A 6,572-nucleotide genomic window follows, 5' to 3' on the forward strand; every position below is an offset into this window, starting at 1 on the left:
TTTTTCCCAGTGGAATGTGTATTTGTCAGCAAGCTAGAATTAGGGAGGAGGGGGAAGGGCTACAAGAAGGGCACTTCGCACGCTCAGAAACCCCTCGGAGAAAGGCAAAAACTAATTGTCCCTTCACGAGCAGTGCCACTTTTTGCAGCGTCATTTTGCCCAGGCTGGTTGCATGGGCTTGATATTTTGATAAGAAGACTGAACGAAAATATCATTTTGTCAAAGAAAAAGATGTTTGGAATGTCTTTCTATAGCTTTTGCCTTTTTTTCGATCGAGAATATGCAAAGCTTGCGTATCATTTTCATTGATAAAGAGCTCTGGCCTCGGAGTGAAATGGGGATTTATTCCGCGCGCGCGCGCGCGCGCGCACACACACACACACACACACACACATATATATATATATATATATATATATATATATATATATATATATATATAGTTTTGAACAAGTGAATGACTACCCCGAAAAAAAAGGTGAAATACTGAAAACAAGAAGGAACGCTTGTATTCGCATACCAAAAGCTCGCCAATATTACAAAAAGAAGATTTGGGGAATATGGCCACTTGAGCTGATGCGTGCCCTTGTAGGGAAAAGGTGTATGTATGCGCAATGACACGTTGAAGAGGTGAGTGGAAGATGTTGCGGTCACTTCTTTTGTGGTGTTGCGCGTCGTGGCTCCCATGCCATGCGGCCGGAAACATTGCCGTCCGTGCGGTCGCTTTTCCTGATTGGCAATCAGTCATACTGACACAGGTGCCCGCATGCGTGCGCGGTGTGTATGCTCTTCTGTCTTGAGCACTCCCTTCATTTTTTGACCAGTTCCAGCATGGCCACAGCAACTCCCAGTTCCTTGCTGTTCTCCTTGGAAAGAGGTCCAGAGGGATCCAAAGATGCTTCAGGAAATGCCTCATCATCTTGGCAGGCTATTTCTTATGGGCTGGAGCTTTTGAAAAAAGGTTTGGTTTGGAGAGTTGGGAATGGCAGGAGCATCCGAGTCTGGCGTGATAATTGGATACCCCGTCCTTTCTCATTCAAACCTATCACGCTTCAGGGCAGATGCCGTATACGTTTTGTGTCTGAATTGTTGAATGCTAATGGTTCTTGGAATATAGGATTGCTACAGGAGTATTTTTTGCCGCCTGATGTGTTGGAAATTATTAAAATTCGAGCTTCGCCCCGGTTGGAAGATGATACACTTGCTTGGGGTCCAGGCAAATATGGTATTTTTACTGTGAAGAGTGCATATCAATTTGCCTTCGATGAAGCTCACAGAATGAATGCAGCGGGATCTAGTTCCAGTCCGGATGGTCGCCGTTCTTGTTGAAACCTTATTTGGTCTTGCGATGTTCCTCCTACAGTTCGAAACTTTGCTTGGAAAGTCGCTACTAATGCTTTGCCGACATGGCAGAAGAAGCACAGTAGGAGTCTGGAGGTTAATGACCTTTGTCCAATTTGTGCTGTTGAGCCGGAAGATAACTTCCATCCCTTCTGTCGCTGCACTTTTGCTAGAGAATTATGGTCAACAATGTCGGAGGTTTGGTCCTTACCTGACTTGGCTGCTATTAGAAATACAGGTAAGGAATGGCTGCTTCATGTCCTTAACCCATTGCCAGAAATCGAGAGGTGCATGCTTCTTATGACTTTGTGGAGAATTTGGCACATCCGTAACGAAGTGATACACCATAAACCTGCGCCCCCAATGGAAGCGTCCAGGAGGTATTTGGTGAGTTACCTTGATTCCTTGGTTGGACTTAAAATTGATCTATCTTCTGATCCGAGCAAAGGGAAGTCCTTAGTTACATACGACAGGCCACTTAAAAATCCACATGTTCGAATAGTTGAGAGCACTCTTGTCAAATGGTGTCCCCCTATGGCGGGTTGGGTGAAACTGAATACTGATGGGTCCTTTGCAGAAAACGGTACGGCTGGTGCGGGGATGGTGCTGCGAGATGACAAAGGTAATGTCATCTACTCAGCTTGCAGGGAGCTTTTTTCATGCCGAGAAATTCTTGAGGCTGAGTTGTGTGCTTGCATGGAAGGCCTGTCTTTTGCAATTCAGAGAAGCGACTTGCCGATCATTATTGAGATGGACTCCATTATTGCAGTCAAGCTGATTCAAGCGATGGATATTGATAGATCGATCTACTCTTCTTTAGTTAAAGAAATTAGACACCTGATGTCTCTTCGTGATTCTTGTATTACTCATATAAATCGTATGCAAAATAAGGTTAGCGATAGCTTAGCAAAGTTTGCTAGACAAGAGGGCAGAACAATGACCTGGGTTGGGTCAGGCCCATCAGTTTCTTTAGAGCTAGCCGAGGCTGATTGTATGGACATTGAGATTTGAGTAATGCAAAGATTTTACCCGCAAAAAAAAGATGCTTCAGGAACAGGCACTAATTTTGATGCAGCCAGCTTATCGAGTTGTTTAGACTAGTCACAATGGAGAGTAAGGGGTGTTTGTTTCAAGGGACTTTTTGGTGTAGGGACTAGAAAAAGTTTCTAGCAAACCAAACAGGGTGGGACTTTTTGGGGACTTTTTGCTAAAAGTCCTTAGAAGCACCTGCTTGAGAGTCTTTTTCAAAAAGTCCCAGGGTCTAGAAAAAGTCCTAGGACTAGAGAAACAAACACCATTTAACATACACTAGTAACATACTCATATTGCATTGGGACATGTGATGTTACAGTAACTAGCTAAGTTACTAGTACTATATCTCTCCTCATTAACTCATTGCCACATAAGCAAATTTGCTGAGTTGGACTCGATATTACTACCGAAGTTACTCCCACTGTGGCTAGTCTTATAACGCATAAACTTCACATGAAATTAAATAATTCGTTCTTCTCTCTTTTTTTTTTGCCGGGGAAGAGTAGAACCATTTGTTTGCTCTGACTTTTCCTTAAAAGTAGGTGCATGTTGTTCTCAGCGTGATTGCACCATGCGTCCATGCCATCATGGAGCATAATTAAGCAGTATCCTCAACATCACTTTTCTTCCTTTTCAACATATTTTTATCCTCGCCTTTTCTGCCCAAGTGTCTAGCGTCTAGTGCTATCCGGTTAGGCGAATAATTTGCCTGCTGACCGCAGCTTCTCCGTGACATCGGGCATCGTAACAGGTGGCCAAACCCGTCCAATTAGCATGTCACGAAGCATTACGCTGCGCCCATAACCTCGTCGTTTTCGTGAGCTGTTTTCGACTTGAGACGGACGGCTTCTCGTCGCATCGCATCGAATCGCATCGATGCCCTCATGGTCCTCTTTCCTGTGCCAACGCGAACGCCACGCCGTTGCCCCGCCGTGAGGGCGAGATGTTGGTATACATTTTTTTAAACAAGGCAAAAGATTCATCATTTTTATTAATTAAGAAGAGGTTTCGTTACAAGCAGACCGCCACGCGATCAAAAAGCAAAACAATTACTTTCACGATATTATATTACGCAAATGTTTGGTGCCAGCAATTATCCAAATGGACACTTCTTCTTTGATGCATCGCATGATAATCGCCAGCGGCGCCGCCTTGTTTCTGAAGACGCGCGCATTCCTTTTCTTCCAAAGTCCCACAAGAAGGAGAAGGGAAGATAAGAGTTTTCGTGGGTTGACCATTGTTAGTGAGTAGCGCATCCCACCCAAATTTGACCGTATTAAACTAGAGCCAAGGAGTCGTGGGGATATTTAGACCAAGCCATGCAAACACCTCATTTCAAACTCTAGTAGAGAACCTGCACTTGAAGAGGAGGTGAGCCACAGATTCTTGCACCTGATTACAGAGTGGACATCGGTCACAATTAGGCAATCCTCGCTGTTGGAGCCTATCGGCAGTCCAAATTATGTTTTGAATGACAAGCCAGGCAAAAAATTTACACTTGGGGGGTGCCCAAGTCTTCCAGACCATGGCATGCAAGCTTGAGCGAGTAAGGCCAGCAAACTGCGCCATATAAGCAGACCTAGCTGAGTACTGGCCATCGTTGGTTAATTTCCAAAGGATGGTATCCTTGACACCAGGCCGAATGATGACATTCAAAAGCTTATCCCACAGTGCCAAGAATTGTTGGAGGTGCTCAAGCGTGAGACCGTTATGGTATTCAATTTGGTTTATTCAGTGCCCATCCCTCAAGTCTGTGGCAATAGATGGCCCCTTCTTGCGTGAAATCTCAAAAATCTTTGAAGCAATGTCTTTTGGGCTAAAACCCTCCAGCAAAGGCGACTCCCAGAAGGAAGCCTTCTGTCCATCACCAATCGTGACCTTACTCGCAGCTGCAAATAGGTTACGGTCATCGGCCGTGCAAGGTGTCCCCATACCGCACCACGCACGTGGTGGGTCGTCCCAGTCAATCCAAAGCCATCACAATCGGAGGGCAGCGGCAAACTTGCCAAGGTGCAAAATGCCTAGGCCTTCAAATTATTTTGGCCTGCAGACGAGCTCCCAGTTTACTTTGCACTTTTCACCAGTTACCTTGTGAGTTCCGGCCTAAAGGTAGGCTCGCCGCAACCTATCGATCGCCTTGAGAACCTCCAGGCGACTGAACAAGCGTGTAACTGTCTCTGCTGGCCGACATACATATATACGATATAGTTTAGCAGCGACGTGGGCGTATTTTACGTTATGCAATTAATCGAACAGAAGACAAGCTCAAATTTCTGAAAGCTACGTCTGCCGCCGAGGGGAAAAAAAGGCGATATAATTTTTCCTTTCACTCCTGGTGGTGGTGGTACACGTGTGGGCATATTGTTTAGTTCTCTTCTTCGTCAGCGAGTTCAAGCTGGTTGCTTACCCGAATGGACAGGGAATCGGCTGTTGACGTCGCCCTCACGATTTGGTAGGCTAACCAACTGCAGCGCCGAAGCAACGAAAATTAACAAGGCCCAGCTCGGGTTGTTTGGTGTACCTCCGGACTGTGATCCTGGATGACTTGTGCATGATCCTAACCACCCTGGCCTGGGCATCGAAACCTAGCTAAGGTTAGGCTTGTGGACAGAGTTATCGGAGAAGTTTGTTAGTTGTGGCAGATGACGGGGAAGAACAATGACCAAGTTAGACCACCAACCAACCAAGAACCACTGACGCCAAGAAGAGTGAAGGAAAGCGAAAGCAGTCTGCTTCATGCCAATCTCTCTCTAGGAGACTAGGACCGTACCCACACAGAGGCAGAGGTGGGCAAGAGCAGTTAATTCGGTTAGCCAACTCCAGGGTCGAGGACCTAAAACGGGCCAAGAAGGCCCGGCGACTGCGTACCAAATCGCACGCCCCTTTTCAGTGGTTGCACCCAGACGACGGATCATGTTGATTCGAGAGTGCCCAACACACTCCCGTAAAAAAAGTGCGCCCAAAAACCCGTGATCTCTCTCTCTCTCTCTCCCAAAGACACCGGTGCAACAATCCACCAAAAGTCTTGTGTGTCTGACTGTCTGTGCCGCGCACTATTTTCTTTCGGAGAGGAGGTCACGGCGAGCTTCGCTTTAAATGAGATATGTGCTCTAGGAATGGAAAGAAAGCACAGCTGATCGGATGGCCGAGTTGGTCTAAGGCGCCAGATTAAGGCTCTGGTCCGAAAGGGCGTGGGTTCAAATCCCACTCCGGTCAATTTCTTTAATTTCTTTTTGACGTGACGTTTTTCCAGCCACAAAAACAGTAAAGAGTGAAAATATAAACTCATTGTAACTTTGCTCTATTTTTTTTTGTTTAACCGATAATCATTTATATGGATCACCCAAGTAACACGGCTGTTTTGGATAACTGACAGCTAAAAATTAGTTTTGATTGTGCCTTGAGTGTCGGGGTGACACTGACTAGAGGGGAGGAAAAAAGAAACTCGGTAGAATTGTTATTTTTGGCGAAAAAGTTCTGATTTGTTCATCTCCAATCAAGGTTACAACTGCTCGGCAGATCATACAATACAAATTTTGGCTTAACGGTTAACTATTCATACGAATCACCCAAGTTTCAGGGTTGTTTGGATAACGAATATTTTTGCTAGAATTTGTTTAGCAGCATAATGAACTAGCATCTTGTTCAAATCCCACTCCGGTCAATTTCTTTTTGACGTGACGTTTTTCCAGCCACAAAAACAGTAAAGAGTGAAAATATAAACTCATTGTAACTTTGCTCTATTTTTTTTTGTTTAACTGATAATCATTTATATGGATCACCCAAGTAACACGGCTGTTTTGGATAACTGACAGCTAAAAATTAGTTTTGATTGTGCCTTGAGTGTCGGGGTGACACTGACTAGAGGGGAGGAAAAAAGAAACTCGGTAGAATTGTTATTTTTGGCGAAAAAGTTCTGATTTGTTCATCTCCAATCAAGGTTACAACTGCTCGGCAGATCATACAATACAAATTTTGGCTTAACGGTTAACTATTCATACGAATCACCCAAGTTTCAGGGTTGTTTGGATAACGAATATTTTTGCTAGAATTTGTTTAGCAGCATAATGAACTAGCATCTTGTTTGATTTTATCTAACTAACTCGAGGATATTTAATACTAGTTCCCATGAACTCAAAGGTCAAGTTTTACAACTAATCATGGTTACATACAACAAGTTTATTTATTTTTCCGACTCC

At 44.6% G+C, this 6,572-nt stretch overlaps 1 non-coding gene across 1 annotated transcript; it reads left to right on the top strand.

Moving 5' to 3' along the window:
• Positions 1–5,508: 5,508 nt before the first annotated feature.
• On the top strand, positions 5,509–5,589 carry TRNAL-AAG (transfer RNA leucine (anticodon AAG)). Its single transcript has one exon. It is a non-coding gene; the product is annotated as a tRNA-Leu (tRNA).
• Positions 5,590–6,572: the final 983 nt, after the last annotated feature.

This window comes from Triticum aestivum, chromosome 2B (assembly GCF_018294505.1).
Source record: "Triticum aestivum cultivar Chinese Spring chromosome 2B, IWGSC CS RefSeq v2.1, whole genome shotgun sequence".
Classification (NCBI taxonomy): Eukaryota; Viridiplantae; Streptophyta; class Magnoliopsida; order Poales; family Poaceae; genus Triticum; species Triticum aestivum.